The sequence below is a fragment of the Prionailurus viverrinus genome, unplaced genomic scaffold, assembly GCF_022837055.1.
Source record: "Prionailurus viverrinus isolate Anna unplaced genomic scaffold, UM_Priviv_1.0 scaffold_55, whole genome shotgun sequence".
In the NCBI taxonomy this organism is placed as follows: domain Eukaryota; kingdom Metazoa; phylum Chordata; class Mammalia; order Carnivora; family Felidae; genus Prionailurus; species Prionailurus viverrinus.
The window spans coordinates 2,127,684-2,145,594 of record NW_025927617.1 but is presented as its reverse complement, the minus strand read 5'-3'; positions in this window follow the sequence as shown (position 1 = coordinate 2,145,594).

Below are 17,911 nucleotides of genomic sequence, written 5' to 3'. Positions count from 1 at the left end.
TTTCTAACACATATAACAGGCAAAGGGTAAATAACCTTAAGGAACAAAAACAGACGAGAAATAGCACACCAAACAACAAAACAAGCAAGCGAAGGAAACACATTAGGGCACCCATGAATAAATGGACACTGTTCTCAAACAATTTGGTAGTGCTCGTGAGGGTAAGGAAACAAACAACTTTTGCTCAGCTGTGCTTACACTGAGAGTGTACACTGAGAGAAAGTATCTCCATGAGTGGTCATCGTCGTATCTGGTGTTAGGACAATGTTGAAGAGGAAGCTCACTCATTATACAGTAACCTCCCTAGGATGACTCATGGGAGAAACTTGTCTCCAGGAAAAGCATTGGTTACTCCTGTGCAGTCATTCAGGTTTGACCCCAGGGATGCTGTGACTCCTGCTCAAAAACATAGATCCACATCTCTGGCCAGCTGGCAGTAAATGTGTAGAACTTATGGCATGTGCTTTGCATTCAAGTCAGTCATCTGATTAGACTTCCACATCTTGATTTGGCCTTGATTTCCTCACCCAATATATTTATTAAAACTTTGATTTTCTTCTGTATTGATGTATTTCTGTAAGCTGTGTTATTCCTCAGCTCAAAGCCTGCCAATGGCTTCTGATCTCACCCAGAGTAAAAGCCCAGTCCTCAGCCTGTAAAGACTCTACCGGATTTAATTCCTGGCTAACTCTCTGGCCACTCTCCTTCACTCACTCTGCGCTAGTCAAACTGGAATCAGCTTCTACTTTTAAGAAAATCTTCTGTTTCTCAGGTGATTGAGCTATGTGATACACGACCACAGCCATAGACTTTGTTTGTTTGTTTGTTTGTTTGTTTGTTTAAAAACACAGCTTTTGAGGACAGGGTATGATGGCTCTCTAAGTCTGCTTACCCCTTGTGCATGCCAACATTTGGATAAAGCATATCTATCAATCCTATCCACAAATACTATGTATATCGCTACACTTTGCACCAGAAGCATCGCTGGTGTACCTGTCTGGTCAATGCCAAATTCTTGTTCTACAGCTCACCGTCTGGGAAGAAATATACAGTCACCAGCCACCGCTGAGACCATTGGATTGGTGGTGACAACTACCTTCCATCTTAGTGCATCCATCTTGCCTGCCAGATAAAGCAGCTCTGAGCCTATTTACTGGGGTCTTTCTAGAAAACAGCACTCATCATCCTAATGGTCATTTGTCTCTGGCTTTCTCTATCCATGGGAACCCACCGAACTTCCAAGGCTGCCTTCTCCAGACTATCCAGTATGACTGTCCCCTCCCTACTGGGATTATTTCACACAGCCTGCACTGCTAACCCAGGATGGGGAAGTGGAATATGAAATACAAGAGAGGCTAGACTTTCAGTGGCACTGTGGCACCTCCAAGCCTTCTTCACCTAGAAGGATCCTGTCAAAGGGACTGATCCCCAGAACCACTTGGAAAGTGCTCTGTTTAGGTCAAAACATTCTAACAAGTGAACCCTTGGAGATCCAGTCCTCTGGTATCCGTGGTATGGGATTTCATCAATGTGGAGGTGTACAGGGAAGCCAATGGGGCACAAATAGTTTGAGGGTCATGAATGAGGGTCATGAACCTGATGGTTCAGGGTCAAGGACCAGAAGGCTTCTCTTTCTTGCTTCCTTTCACCTCAGGGAGTGGCCTCAGGCAATGCCTCTGGAGCCAGTTCACTCAGTCTCCTCTGACCAGCACTGCCAGCCCTTTGTTCCAGATCTTGTTCTTGTGTTTAACCCACCATATAGACTTGACATGCTCACCAGAGAAAACTTGGAAAGCTGGGGAAAGTTACCACAATGAATTTAAAAATCAACCATAATTCTACAACCGATAAATAATCACTCTTAGTTCTGAATTTATTCCCCTGGTCTCTTTTCTATGGGAGTATGGTAATGTGGCATATAAACTACTACCATGAGATTCAGTGGTGTCCCTTGCTGCATTCCAGACATTGCTGAGCATGTGTGCTGACCTGCAGAAATGGCCTTCCTGCCCCCTGCCCACACACCCCATCCTTCATGAAAAACGGTGCTCAACCTCAACATGAGTCAGACAATAATATATATATATATATATAATATATATTATATAATACATTATAATATATTATAATATAGAATAATTAGAATTCTATATAGAAGAATATTCTATATAGAATATATATAATATTCTATATAGAAGAATAATTAGAATTTTATATAGAAGAAGATAGAATATAATATATTATAATATAGAATATATATATATTAATTTTTTACTTAAATTCTGGTTAGTGAACATACGGTGTAATATTAGTTTCGGGTGTCCAATATTGTGTGATTGAACACTTCCATACAACACCCAGTGCTCATCACAACCTGTGCCCTCCTTAATCCCCATCACCTATTTAACCCATCCCTCCACTCACCTCCCTTCTGGTAACCATCAGTTTGTTCTCTCTAGTTAAGAGTCTGTTTCTTGGTTAGGCAATAAAATAATTTTAGTCACAGCGAGATAGCATTTCTTTTCTATCAGAGGACTATTTGATTTAGGGACAGAAAAGGATACTAGGAAATGACATCCTAAGGAAGAAAGAACCAGGAAGCCCAGTTTGGCCCCCTAATAGCACTATGGCTGTTTCAGGGGAGTGGTGATATCCCTTACTCAGGTTTGTCTCCTGGCCCAGTTCCCATAGGATAGACTATGAATCCAATGAGGGACTGAGACTAAAAACTGAAAGAGTTGTTTCTATAAGAGTGAGGAAGCAGTGCAAATCACTCAGCACAGGCCAAATAGCTCCCTTTCATGGTGGGTGATCACCATATGCAACTGGTGGGCCTGTGGTCAGAACAAAGGATGCTCCTGTGCCGCCAGGCACCACAGGAGCCACTCTCAGAGAAATGTGCTGGGGATACTTGGGTCCAGAGCCCTGGGATCTTTTGTAGATGTGGCTGAATAAAAACAGGGTTAACACCAGGGCAACCAAACAGGCTCATCACCGGTCTCATCCCTGCCTCTTGTCTGGATGCTCCAGAACTCCACTGAGCCCTGCATCAACATATTCAGCAGCCCCGGCTAGGGTGTGTGATGGCCACCAAGGTCATCACCGGGCTTGGACATGGGACAGGCTTAATGGCATATTCTGATATATGACTCCGTACCCCACCCAGGAATGGAATGGAATGGAATGGAATGGAATGGAATGGAATGACAAGGGAGATCTGAAATATGGGCGTGGGAAAGGCTTCAGAGAACTCTGTGAAGAATTGATCCAAGTTCTAAATGACCAAATTGTTGCGATCAATTAGGGGGGAAAGAAAAACAACTGAAATAAAAACATTTTCCACATTGCTAGCTGAGAAAATTTAGAGATGGGGCTTGGATTATCAAGTGTTAATAACATTAAAAACTGTTTTATGTTTCTATAAAAATGTCCTGTGATTATAAGAAAGCAAAAAAGAAAGAAGGAGCAGAGGGAGAGGAGAGGAGAGAGGCAGGAAGGAGGGAGAGAGCAACAGAGAGGCAGAGACACGCATAGAATAAAGACAAAGGAAGGAAAGGAGGGGAAGAGACAAAAGTGACTATGCATAGAGACCAGCCATGGGCTTAGTTCATGTTTCTTCTTGAAACCCAGGGCTGCTGCCTCTAACGCCCAAAGTCCTGATGATAACATTCTGGTATTGTGCTTGCTTAGTGAAGCTTTCAGAGCTTCCCTTGAGGAAAAATTATGACCCACTGCAGCAACACGGACATGACTGGGGTCTATGCCCAACCAATGTGACAGCCCTAGTTCACCATAGCACCAGGAAGTTGTAGTTGAAGCCATAAGTACCATGACTAACTTATGCCTATTTCTCCCCTCATTGCCCCAGGCCTCCCTCTCCCTTAGCAGATGTGGGACAAAGGAACCCTTGCAGAAAATAATCTCAGAGCCTCAGTCTGAGCTACGTCTGGAACGCCCATAGCATTCTGAATGATCTAGAATTTACTGAGCATTTACTAGGCTCCAAGGCCTTGTGCTAAGAGCTCACATGTCCACTTATTGTATAATGCCATCGTTAAAATAACCAAGCGAGGCAAGTGTGGCTATAACTTCCACTTTTGAAGTGAGGAAACCAAGGCTCAGTAAGCTCCAGAAACCTGCGTAAGGTCACAAAGATAATAAAATTCAAGTGTCTCTCAAATAAAAGATGACATACTTTGCTTTAACTATAAATCATCACGTCCCGGAGACTGAAGAGGAGAGGAAGTGATTTTAAGTCTGGCCTGATTTCAAATCACTTTGAATTACCCTTGGTGTGCCTAGGGAGGCCTTCTCTCTTAAACATCTACACACACACACACAAACACCCCGACTGGTGTGGCACAGTCTGAGTCCCATATGATCCAGACTCAGCAGTTAACAGAATGATTATTTCCTTACCCTTACTCATGAACAACATTAAATCAAAATTCCCAGAATTTTCTTGGAAACTCACTGCATCAGAAGCTTCCTTCCAACCTTAGCCCAAAATGTGTTCACTTCAGTTGTGCAGATTCCACCATCCCCGAAAGATAGCTTAGAACCCTTCTCTGTCTTCCCATAATTCCCTGGATGTATTTTCATTGATCCATTCATCCAACAAATAATCACGGAACTCCTCTGAAAGGGGAACACTTTTGCACTGTTAGTGGGAATGCAAACTGGTGCAGCCACTCTGGAGAACAGTAGGAGGTTCCTCAACATATTAAAAATAGAACTACCCTACGACCCAGCAATTATACTACTAGGTATTTATCCAAAGGATACAAAAATGCTGATTTGAAGGGGCACATGCACCGCAATGTTTAGAGCAGCGCTATCAACCATACCCAAATTATGGAAAGAGCCAAATGCCCATCGACTGATGGATGGATACAGAAGATGTGGTATAGATATACAATAGAATATTACTCGGTGATCAAAACACATGGAATCTTGCCATTTGCAACAGCGTGGGTGGAACTAGAGTGTATTATGCTAAGCAAAGTAAGTCAGTCAGAGAAAGACAACTATCATGTGATTTCACTCATATGTGGAATTAAAACAACAAAACAACAACAACAACAACAACAACAGGGGCACCTGGGTGGCTCAATCGGTTAAGCGTCCGACTTTGGCTCAGGTCATGATCTCACGGTCTGTGGGTTCTAGCCCCGAGCCCCGAGCCCCGTGTCGGGCTCTGTGCTGACAGCTCAGAGCCTGGAGCCTGCTTCGGATTCTGTGTCTCCCTCTCTCTCTGCCCCTCTCCCGCTTGCACTCTGTCTCTTCTCTCTCTCTCTCTCAAAAATAAACATTTTCAAAAATAAAAAACAAACAAACAAACAGATGAACATAGGGGAAGGGAAGGAAAAATAAGATAAAAACAGAGAGGGAGACAAACCATAAGAAACTCTTAAATACAGAGAACAAACTGAGAGTTGCTGGAGGGGAGGTGGTAGGGGGATGGGCTAAATGGGTGATGGGCATTAAGGAGGGCACTTGTTGGGATGAGCACTGGGTGTTATATGTAAGTGATGAATCACTAAATTCTACTCCTGAAACCAGTACTGCACTATAGTTAACTAACTTGGATTTAAATTTTTTAAAAATCATGGAAATTCTCTAATATATGCCAGCCACTATATTACTCCTTGGAATCTCTATCATTCCAATTATTACTATCTCTTTTTTTATGCTACCTTCTTTTTAATGATCAGGTTATTTTTTAAAATTTTTTAACGTTTATTCATGTTTTGAGAGACAGAAAGAGACAGAGCACGAGCAGGGGAAGGGCAGAGAGAGGGGGAGACACAGAATCCGAGGCAGGCTCCAGGCTGTCAGCACAGAGTTGGATGCGGGGCCCGAACCCACGACCCGTGAGATCATGGCCCGAGCCGAAGCCAGACACTCAACGGACTGAGCCACCCAGGCGCCCCAATGATCAGTTTTAATGTAACAATATCTCTCACTAGGATGAGTGCCTTGTAAGAAGGTACTGTGCATTATTCATTATTATATACCTCGGGCTTAGCCACATATGGGCACATCTCTGAGTAGGTTATCAACAAATATTGGAGATTGAACGAAAAATTTCATGAGGTATATACTACGTGTAAGACATTAGGAACACAAAGAGGAGATGAAACAAAACCTAAATGGAATGCAAATCCCACTAAGGGCAAAGAGATGATGCCACGTTGAAGGTGGGATACCAAGAAGGGAAGCTCTCATAATACCGACAAACACCCTTTGCAAAATAAACCCAGCCAGGGTCTGCACACTCAGATAAGCATACATCTTAGGTAGGATGGCAAAATAGCATCCATCCCTATAATGGGAGCCCTCTATTCTCAGTCTCCAGTCTGCTTTATGGGGCCCAGTCTGCCTATCATACTGTATGTAACACAATCCCCTGACACACCAGGGACAGTAGAAGTGAGAAGTAAAAGAGTATGAATATGAAAGTCATTCCTTTTAGGAATAGATACCTTATACTGCGACTCACTGGACTGTTTTGCCTGTCTCTCAAAGTATTAGAAGTTCTGAATCCCCAAAACCTACCAAGGAGAAGTGTTGCCACTCCAGACCTACATGCTTCCTAACTATGCATAGGTCTGAAGGGCCGGCTTTGCCTACCAGTTGCCCTAGAGTTTGCAGATTTTACCTGTGAATTCTGTTGATGGGACCCACCCCATATTCTGCAGGTTCCATATTGGCGTGGCCAGAGGCTCAACAAGCCAAGTACTGACACCAGCTTTTGGGCGGGGAAAATGGTTTTGTTGCAGGGCGCCAAGCAAGGAGACAGGAGAACATTTCTCATATCCGCCTCCCTGAAGGGTTGGGGTTGGGTGTATTTAAGGATAAGGGGTCAGGATGTCAAGGGGTCTGTAGGGTTGAATGGAATATGCTGACTGCACATAGGGGCATGTGCATTCAGGAATCATGCTTCTTCGTGGGACACATGTTCAGAAAATGGTGGCCTAAGCATGATGAACGGGAGAGATCATGGAGTGTGTCATCACAGAGGTTACTTTCATCCACTCTTGGCCCCTTCCACACAGCTGCAAGAATTCTCCCCGGTTTGCTTCCATCTTAGCTAGTCTCCTAGGTGGTTGGTCAACTTCTGCAAAACAGGTTCATAACTCCAATGAGCCAGCATTTCTTTAGGGTAGAATGATCAAACATTTGTCGACGTGTCAGTTTCACTTTTAATTTATCACCTTTTTTTTTTTTTTTTTTTTTGCTAGACGAGGGACCTGAATTGTGTCATGGTCCCTGGTATAGTATTCATGGATCATGAGGGCCTCTGACTTCCAGGTGTGCTGAAGGTGGCAGTAGGGAGTAGCCTTTCCTTTCTTTATACAGCTACTGATTAATGGCAAACAAAAGTATAGTTTTCATAAATTGGGCAGCTCTCCTAAATTAGGTTTCACACTACATCATTGATGTCAGAATAACTCTACAAGTTAAGTGTTTTTCTTCCCATTTAATATTTGTAAAAAGAGAAAGAGGGAGAGAGACCTCTGTTTTTGTACAAAAACAGTAGATGGAGGGTTAAGACTTGAATTTAAGGTCTAAGTTTATCGCTAGTTGGTATTATGGATGTTAAATGGTGTTTCTTGAGTTTTCCTTCCTGAGAAGCAAATCTATTCGTCAGTTACAAAAGAGCAGTAGCTGGGGTCCATGGCCAGCCTGGCATCATTGTTTTATCACAGCACCCCTGGCGACACTAGAGCTACTTTTGATAGTAAGGGGGCAGGATGGAGGTGAGATTGTGGACATGACACAAAGCTGAGAGGGACTTATGGAGACTAGTGAATGGCCCTGCCTTTCTTTCAGTAAGGGAGAGGTATTTGGTGGTATCAGTTGTGGTGGTATCATGATGTCAACCCTTCCTGGCCACTGGGCCCCAAGACAGAGCAAGATTTTCAGGGACTTGTGAGGCCCTACATCAAAAGGAACACAGTGCATTGTGTCACCTGTGTCAGATGTAACAACTGTGTCAGATGGCCAGGATGGCATCTTAAGGGACTGTTGTACTTCCTCCTGACCACAAAACAGTCCTGGAATATATGATCACCACACTCACATGCAACAGCTTCAGCAAGATGGCACAAGCCATCTCCTAGACCTGGCCGCTGTTACATTTTTTAAATCAGGCTTTCTGTTTTCATGGAATACTCTCTCACATGATTTCTGACCATAGCCCCAGTTGTTTTTCCTCCCAGCTTTTAGTCACAAAGTTTCAAGGCCAATCGAATTTGCTTCCCTGTCTATAGTCCAATAGCTAAACAGTCCATAAGAACCACACCCCTGAATACCATCTGCCTATTTTGCTGTTCGATTTGTGCTTAATAGCTCACCGACCTCACTGCCCCAGGACACCCTACCTCACACAAATTATACCTTCTAGCCTGTCTGAGTGAATTGGACGCTGTCACTTTTTTTTTTTTTGGACATTTACTTTGTCACATGTTCCAATATATTTATCATACATGTTGCATGGATGCTTGACAATAAATAATGTGTATTATATAATTGTTGGGTTTGGGGCTCAGGATTTATCCATTCAGTCAAGTTTGTTCACATCTTCAAAACTTCTAAATTCTTATTAAGTTGTTGACTGTTTGAGCAGTCAATTGCTGAGAGACTTTTTTTGTTTGTTTGTTTGTTTGTTTGTTTTACTGGATTTGCCCATACCTACTTTCAATTCTTTCAATTTTTGCTGTATGTATTTTGGGGCTATGTTACAATGAGGTTTCTGGGACAAGTTCCAATTTGGGATGGCATCCAGGGGTCATTGTTGCACTCCCTCCTGACCATAGAACACACCCTGCGGACGCAATCACTCAAGATGTCATCTCTAACACCCTGTTTCTGCATGAAACACACTCTCCATAAGATGGCCACAAGCCAACCTCTGTAGGTATCATGAACCACACCTGTCACAGAAAACACTTTTATTTTCCAGATTTTACATTTTCATAGTAGACTAACTTACATGGTTAGGGACCATAGTCCTATTTTTCATCCCAAATTTTAATGACCATTTTCAAGGTCCTTCAAGTTTGTCTTCCCATATAGTCTGACAGCCACCAAGACCATGTGATCCATATTTTAAGGAGGATCTACATGACTTTACCGCCTGCAAATAGCAGCACTCACCCTTGCCAATGACAAACATATTTGATAATGGAAGATGCCTTCCTTACATGTAAGATTCCTTCTGCCACCCTATGGCTCCCTAGCTCCAGCAATTCTAGGTTTCATTTTCTCCCCTCTCCTCACTTTATCTCTGGCATTACAGATACTTCAGCACCTTAGTCAGGACTGGTGATGCCTTTGGCTCCATCCGTGGCATGTCCACATTACCTGCCAAAGGTCAACTCAGTGGTGCACTTCCAGAAAAGAATCATCCCAGTTGAACTTTCATCTCCAATTTTCTTGCCCCACACCAAAGGGCCTTTCTTCGATACGGTTCTGAAAGTCCATCAACTCTCCCCTTTTATTAACTGTCTTTTGTTACTGGCCCACTCCTCTTTCCCTTATTTCAATAGCTGCTACCTGGAGTCCATCTGAAACCATAGGTGTGAGTGCAAAGGCCAATGCTTATTTTGATATTTCTGCCTGGCCTGGCAATGGGAAAGACTCTGGGTGACAGTTACATCTCCTGCTGTTTGCGGGTACAGAGCATTTGGCTTTTCCAATCTTGTGAGTTCCCCAGTTTCTGGCCTCTGCAAGTATCTAAGGCTGTGAATACTTGAGCGGCGAGAAGTTAAGTCCCCCGATGTAAAAAAAAAAAAAAAAAAAAAAAGTAAAATAATCCTAACAAACTGTGCCTATACTATACATCATAATAACTTTTCTGTTTTATAAATAAAAGGCAATTAATCTGCCCAAAACATTAGATAAAGCAAATTACCTAAATGCTTCCTCAGGTAAAAGGCCAGTTGTGTTTCCTAAAATTCTATTCATATTCACTTGTTATGCACATATTTGGCCATCATCTTGAGTCTAACCCTCCATTTTACTGTTGTCTATTGACCTCCTGGTCAGACCTCCACATTCACAAACATTCAGCATCCGTGTGTATGACCCATCTTACAGTTGAACCTCTGGGTTAAACACAGACTGCTATTCTTGCAGAATCATGCCCTCTAGTTTTAGCTGTTCCCTGAGAATGTCCCTCCATCTCCTTGTTAGAGTGGTCTGCCCTTTCCTGTGAGCTGCTATGCAGGACTTCTAAGACATTCTTCTCAAGACAAGACTTTAACACATTCCCTCTTGCTCTCAGCTGCCTTCTCATGCTTCATAGACAAAACAGGAAGCTTCTGGAAGGAACACCTCAGTCTCCTGTTTTTACTACCTGTCTTCATTCAGTTTCTCTGGAGATACCTAGCTCACCCTCCAGGGAAGTCTTTTGTATAAGGCCAATTCCCCAGCACATGTAAGCCTTTCTAAACCTAAAATAATAATTTAAAAAGTCCCTGAGGTTCTTCAAAACATTAAAAACACAATTACCACATGATCCAGTAATTTCACTTCTGGGTATAAATCCAAAAGAAGTGAAAGCAGCGTCCCAAAGTGACATTTTCACACCCATGCTCATAGCAACATTACTCACAATAGCCAAAAGGGGGAAGCAACCCAAATACTCATGGATGGGTGAATGGATAAACCAAATGTGGTATATACATACAATGGAATATTATTCAGTCTTAAAAGCAAAGGAAATACTGTCACATGGCAACAACATGGGCAAACCTTGAGGACTTTATACTAAGTGAAATGAGCCAGTCACAAAAAAGACAAATACTATATGATTGCACTTATATGAGGTATCTAAGGTAGTCACATTCATAGAAACAGAAAGTAGTATAGTGCTTGCCAGGGGCTGGGGGGGCAGGGGAAATGGGAAGTTGTTGCTTTAACGGGCTGTAGCGTTTCCATTTTGCAAGAGGGGCTAGTTCTGTTGCACAGCAGTGTGGATATACTTAACACTATTGAACTGTGTACTTAGAAATGGTTAAGAGGGTAAATTTTTCGGTTATGTGTACTTCACCACAACTTTGAGGAGTCCCTGGACCTCATGTCTCTTTCTAGCTTCAACTCTTTGGAAGAACTTTCTATGGTCATTGTCATCTCTTCTTTAACTCCCACTCCCTTCTCAACCCACTACCATCTGACTTCTGCCCTGACCATTCCACTAAAAATTGTTCTTGCTAAGGTTGTCAATGACCTCTCAATATTTGTGGGCTTAGTGTACTCAACCCAGGGTATTGGATACTATTCGTTTCTTCCTGGAAGTTCTCTCACCCATTTGCTTTTGTGAGACTCTCCTTTGGTTCTTTGCTGATGTCTCACTGACAACTCTCTCTCCCTCTCTCTCTCTCTTTTACTCTTTTATTTCCCCTGCCTTTTTCTTCTTCTTCATAAATTGTTCTTTCTTTGGCCTGCCGCTCTTTGTGTCTTTACAGCTCTTCATAGTTTCCTCTGAACGGCTCAATTAAACCTAAAGAAACAGCTATATGATTTATATCTCTGATCACATCCCTCTCTAACTACTCAATTCTATCTGAATGCCCCATAGGCTCTTCAAACTCAACTCCTCAAATTAAGCTCATCATCCCTTCTCTTGTGTTTTTTAGCTCAATGCATGCATTCCCAAATCCCGTTTTGAAATCTGGGACTCACACTGGAATCCTGATTCTCCTTTATCCCCCATACCCAATTAGTCCATAAGTTCTACTGATTCTATTTCCCTTGTTAAGTCTCAGAATCCGTCTCAAAATGCCTCTTAGCTGTTATTTTGAATTAATTCTTTCTTTGTTATATAAGATATTGGTTCAGTTTCATTCCTTTTTATGTGCCTTATCAGTTTTCCATCCACTATTTAGTGAAGAGACTATTCTTTTACTATTATATATTCTTGCCTGCTTTGTTATAAATTAATTGACTGCACCTGATTGGTTTTATTTCTGAGCTCCCTGTGTTTCATTGATCTGTGTGTCTCTTTTTTCTGTCAAAACCATCCTGTTTATATCACTATTAGTTTGTAGTATAGTTTGAAAGCCAGGAGTGTAATCACTCCAGCTTTTTATTCTTTCTTAAGATTGTTTTCTGTGTTCAGGACCTTTTGTACTTCCACAGAAATTTCAAGATGTTTATTTAATTTCTTTGAAAAACGTTATTGGAATTTTCTTAGATATTGCTTAGATTTCTTTGGGTAATATGGATATCTTAGCAATGTTGATTTTTCCTATCTTTGAGAATGGAATATGTCTCCATTTATTGGTTTATTTTTAAATTTCTTTCATCAGTGTCCTAAATATTTCAGTGTACGGGCCTTTACCTACATCGTTAAATTTATTCTTATTTTATTATTTTGATTCAATTGTAAATCGGATTGTTTTCTTAATTTCCTTTCCTGATAGTTTTTTGTTAATATGTAATTGCACAACAGATTTTTGCATATTGACTTTATACCTTTGCTGAACTTATTAGTTGTAACTTTTTTTTTTTTTTGGTGCAGTCTTTAGAGTTTTTGGTATATAAATTCATGTCATCTGCCAATAAGGACAGTTTCCAATATGGCTACCTTTTATCTTTTTCCTGCCCAATTACTCTGGCTAAGACTTCCATTTCTACATTGAAGAAAAGTGGCAAGACATTGCTTCTGATTTTAAAATAAAAGCTTTATTTTGATGAGGTCCCAGTAGTTCATTTTGTTTCCCTTGCCTCAGGAGACGTGTTGAGTAAGAAGTTGCTACGGGCAAGATCATAGAGGTTTTTGCCTGCTTTCTCCTTGAGGATTTTGATGGCTGTCTTACATTGAGGTCTTTCATCCATTTTGAGTTTATTTTTGTGTATGGTGTAAGAAAGTGGTCCAGGTTCATTCTGCATGTCGCTGTCCAGTTTTCCCAGCACCACTTGCTGAAAAGACTGTCTTTATTCCATTGGATATTCTGTCCTGTTTTGTCAAAGATTAGTTGGCCATACATTTGTGGGTCCATTTCTGGGTTCTCTTTTCTGTTCCATTGATCTGAATGTCTGTTTTTATGCCAGTGCCATACTGTCGGGATGATTACAGCTTTGTAGTATAGCTTGAAGTGCGGGATTGTGATGCCTCCTGCTTTGATTTTCTTTTTCAAGTTTGCTTTGGCTATTCAGGGTCTTTTCTGGTTCCATACAAATTTTAGGATTATTTGTCCTAGCTCTGTGAAGGATGTTGGTGTTATTTTGATAGGTATTGCATTGAATATGTAGATTGCTTTAGGTAGTATCGACATTTTAACAATATTTTTTCTTCCTTTCCAGGAGCATGGAATCTTTTTTCCATTTTTTTGTGTCTTCTTCAATTTCTTTCATAATCTTTCTATAGTTTCCAGTGTATAGATTTTTCACCTCTTTGGTTAGATTTAGTCCTAGGTATTTTGTGGTTTTTTTGTGCGACTGTGAATGGGATCGATTCCTTGATTTCTCTGTCTGTCACTTCATTGTTGGCATATAGGAATGCAACCCATTTCTGTGCATTGATTTTATATCCTGCAACTTTGCTGAATTTATGAATGAGTTCTAGCAGTTTTTTGCAACTATGTGGATGGAACTGAAGGGTATTATGCTAAGTGAAATTAGTCATTCAGAGAAAGACAAAAATCATATGACTTCACTCATCTGAGGACTTTAAGAGACAAAACAGATGAACAAAGGGGAAGGGAAACAAAAATAATAGAAAAACACGGAGGGGGACAAAACAGAAGAGACTCATAAATATGGAGAACAAACTGAGGGTTGCTCGAGTGGTTGTGGGAGTGGGAATGGGCTAAATGGGTAAGGGGCATTAAGGAATATACTCCTGAAATCATTGTTTCACTATATGCTAAGTAACTTGGATGTAAATTTTAAAAATATATAAATAAAATTTAAAAAATAAAATAAAATAAAATAATATAAAATAAAAGCTTTTAGCTCTTTACCACTGAGTATGATGATAACTGTAGTCTTGACTTATATGGCTTTAATTATGTTGAGTTATATTCCCTCCATACCCATTCTGTTGAGTGCGTTCTGTGTGTATTGAATTTTGTCCAATGCTATTTCTGTATTTCTTCAGTTAATCATATGGTTTTTATTTTTCACTTTGTTAATGTGATGTATCCTGTTGATTGATTTTCAGATGTTGAACTATGTTGCATCTCTGGATATATCCCACTTGCCATTGGTATATGATGAATGTATTGCTCAATTTAGTATGCACATATTTTGTTGAAGATTTAAATAGTTACACTTATTTTTACAACTTTTGTCTTTTAAACCTTCACAATAGGTTTATAAATGTTTAGTCCACTTCCATTACTATATATTTACCTTTAGTTGTGAGGTTTTTACTTTCACACTTTTTTTTTTTTGCTAATTAGTGTTTTTTCTTTTCCAGTTAAAGCAGTTTCTTAACATTTCTTGTAGGGAAGGTTTAAAAAAGTTTTTTTTTTTTTTTCATTGAGGAGGGCACCCGTTAGGATGAGAACTGGGTGTTGTATGGAAACCAATTTGACAATAAATTTCATATTTAAAAAAAGGTTTTTTAACATTTATTTATTTTTGAGAGACACAGAGAGGCAGAGCATGAGCAGGGGAGGTGGAGAGAGAGAGGGAGACACAGAATCCAAAGCAAGCTCCAGGCCCTGAGCTGTTTGTTAGCACAGAACCCGACGGGGCTCAAACTCAGGAACTGCAACACCATGACCTGAGCTGAAGTCGGACTCTCAACAGACTGAGTCACCCAGGCGCCCCTATTGTAGGGCTGGTTTAATGGTGGTAAATTCCTTTATCTTATGCTTGTCTGGGAAACTCTTTATCTCCTTCAATTTTCTATTTTAATGTTTATTTATTTTTGAGAGGAAGGGAGAGATAGAGAGAGATAGAGAGAGAGAGAGACAGAACATGAGCGGGGGGAGGGAAAGAGAGAGAGAGGACAGAGAATCCTAAATGGGCTCTGCACTGATAGCAGCAAGCCTGATGCGTGGCTTGACCTCACAATTTGTTGAGATCATGGTCTGAGATCACGTCAGACACTCAACCGACTGAGCCGCCCTGGTGTCCCTCTCCTTCAATTCTTCACTTGATCTTAGCCAAAAGGCCGAGAAGCGATTCCTTCAATTCTTAATGATAATCTTGCCAGATAGGGTATTCTTAGTTGGAAGTTTTCTCCTTTTTTTCCCCAACACTTTGAATATATCATGCCACTCCACTCTGGCCTGCAAAGATTTTGCTGAAAAATCCGGTAATGATCTCATGTAGGTACCCTTGTACATAACAAGTTATTTCCTCTTACTGCTTTTAATTTTCTGTATTAATCTTTAACCTTTGACATTTTAATTGTAATGTGTCTTGGTGTGGGTCTCTTTGGGTTCATCTTATTTTGAACTCTCTAGACTTGCTGGATCTAGGTTTCTGTTTCCTTCCCTAGGCTAGAGAAGTTTTCAGCTATTATTTCTTCAAATATGTTTTCTGACTCTTTCTCTTTCTCTTCTCCTCCTGAGACCCCTATAATGCAAATGTTATTCATGATATTTTCATATACATCTCTTAAGCTATCTTCATTTTTTGCCTTCCTTTTTCTTTTTGTTGCTTTGTTTGGGTGAGTTCCACTACCCTGTCTCACTAATTGTTTCTTCTGCTTCATCTAGTCCACTGTTGAATCACTCTAGTGTGGTTTTTTGTTGTTGTTGTTGTTGTTCAGTTACTTTAATCTTCAACTGTCTGACTTCTGTTTGTTATTTTCTTATATTTTCTATTTCTTTGCTAAAGTTTTCGTTATATTCAGCCATCCTTCTCCTAAGTTCAGTGAGCATCTTTTTGACTATTACTTTGAATTTTTTATCAGATAGATTACTTATCTCCATTCCATTAAGTTTTTTCTCCCAGTGTTTGTCTTCTTTTGTTTGGGACATAATTCAATTGGCTCCCTCTGTTCCTATGTATTAGATAAACAGCTATCTCTCCAAGTCTTGAAGGAGTGGCCTTGTATAGAAAATCTTTTAACTTTGCCTTAGGTTTTGCTGTCTCTTGAACCATCACTCCAATTGTTTTAGACCCATTGGTCTCAGAAATGAACTCCACCTTGGCCACCAGAGCCAGACACACAAGAGACATTACCTTGGTAGTTTGCACTACCTGCTGGATCTGATAGTGGCTGCAGAAGTGGCACAGGGAGGCAGGTCACTCATCCACTGATTCTGGCTGTGGATATGGAAGTGGCATGGAAGGGTGGGTTATTCTAGTTTCTAAAGGTAGAAATCTAAATTATAAATTTGAGAACTCTCTTCTTTACCAAAGTATGTATTTATTGGTATAAATTTTCCTCTCAGCATGGCTTTTAGTTTTATTTCCTATACTGTGTTGCATTTATTTTTCACTTAGTTCTAGTTATTTTTTTATTTCCATTAGATTTCTAATTTGACCAATAGATCATTTAAGCGTGTTATGTATTTCTCAAGTGTTTTGAGATTTTTCTGTTGTCCTTCTGTTGTTTTCTGGTTTGACTACATTCTTCTCAGATAATATATTCTATATGATTTCAATTCTTTTATAAGTGGTTGAGGTTTTTCTTACAGTCCAAGAGATGTTCTCTATTCCTTATGCTTCAATGCATCTGTTCCTACTCATATCAATCTCCTCCTTTCATTAATTTGATAATTGTATATTTGCAAGATAGGTCTGTGACTTCCTACTTTTCCACCTCCACTCTATTTTTGTAAATACAGAGGAGTCAAGATTTCAAAAGAAATATCAACTTTCTTCTGCTTATTTATTTGGGGGTATGTCTGCTGCAGTGGATTTGGGGTCAAAGTAATAATTTCTTCGTTGTTTTTAAAATAATTTTCTGTAGGTGGCAGGAGAGTGTCATAGAAAAGAATCAACTGCTCTTCCTTCACCCATTGTGTTTAAAAAAAAAAGAAGTGAGCATATTTCTGCTGCCTTAAATATTGGATTACTCTCTTGAAATATATCTTTAAAGATATCTTTACCAACTTGAGAAATGAAAAGAGTATCATTTTTTAAGTGGTCTTTTAAAATTGTTAGTCAGGTTGAATTTTCCTTTGCGTATTATATTGGCTGACTCCCACCCTTGTCCTCACTCCAACTTACCTTTTCCGTTGTATTGCTCATTTTTTAGTTGAAGATTTTAAAGAATAACTTACTGCTTTTTGTTTTTCATTATTATAACATAATATATCTCATTATAAAATTATAAATTTTAGAGTAATGTGAAGGAGATAACAATACTCACAGTATACCATCATTAACATTTTGATATAGTTTGCCCAGTTCCTATACTGGTATTTTGGTGGAATGTTTTAGGGTTAAAATGATATATCTGCCCTAGTTTTGCTTCCTAAATTTTATTTTTGTCAAGTTTTTATTAAAATTCCAGTTAGTTAACATACGGTGCAATATTAGTTTCAAGTGCACAATTCAGTGGTTCACCACATATATACAACACCCACTGCTCATCACAAGGGCCTCCTTAATACCCATCACCCACTCAACCCACCCCCTGACCCAACTCCCTACCAATTACCCTCAGTGTGTTCTCTATACTTAAAAGTCTATTTTCTGGCCTGCCTCTCTTAGTTTTTTTTCCCCTATATTCAACTGTTTTGTTTATTAAATTTCACATATGAGTGAAATCATATGTTATTTTTCTTTCTCTGACTTATTTTGCTTAGCATAATATTCTCTAGCTCTATTCATGTCCTTGTAAATGGCAAGATTTCATTATTTTCTGTGGCTGAGTAATATTCCATTGTGTTTATATAGCACATGTTTTTTATCCATTCTTTAGTTGATGGACATTGGGCTCTTTCCATAATTTGGATATTGTTGATAATGCTGCTATAAACATCAGGGTGCA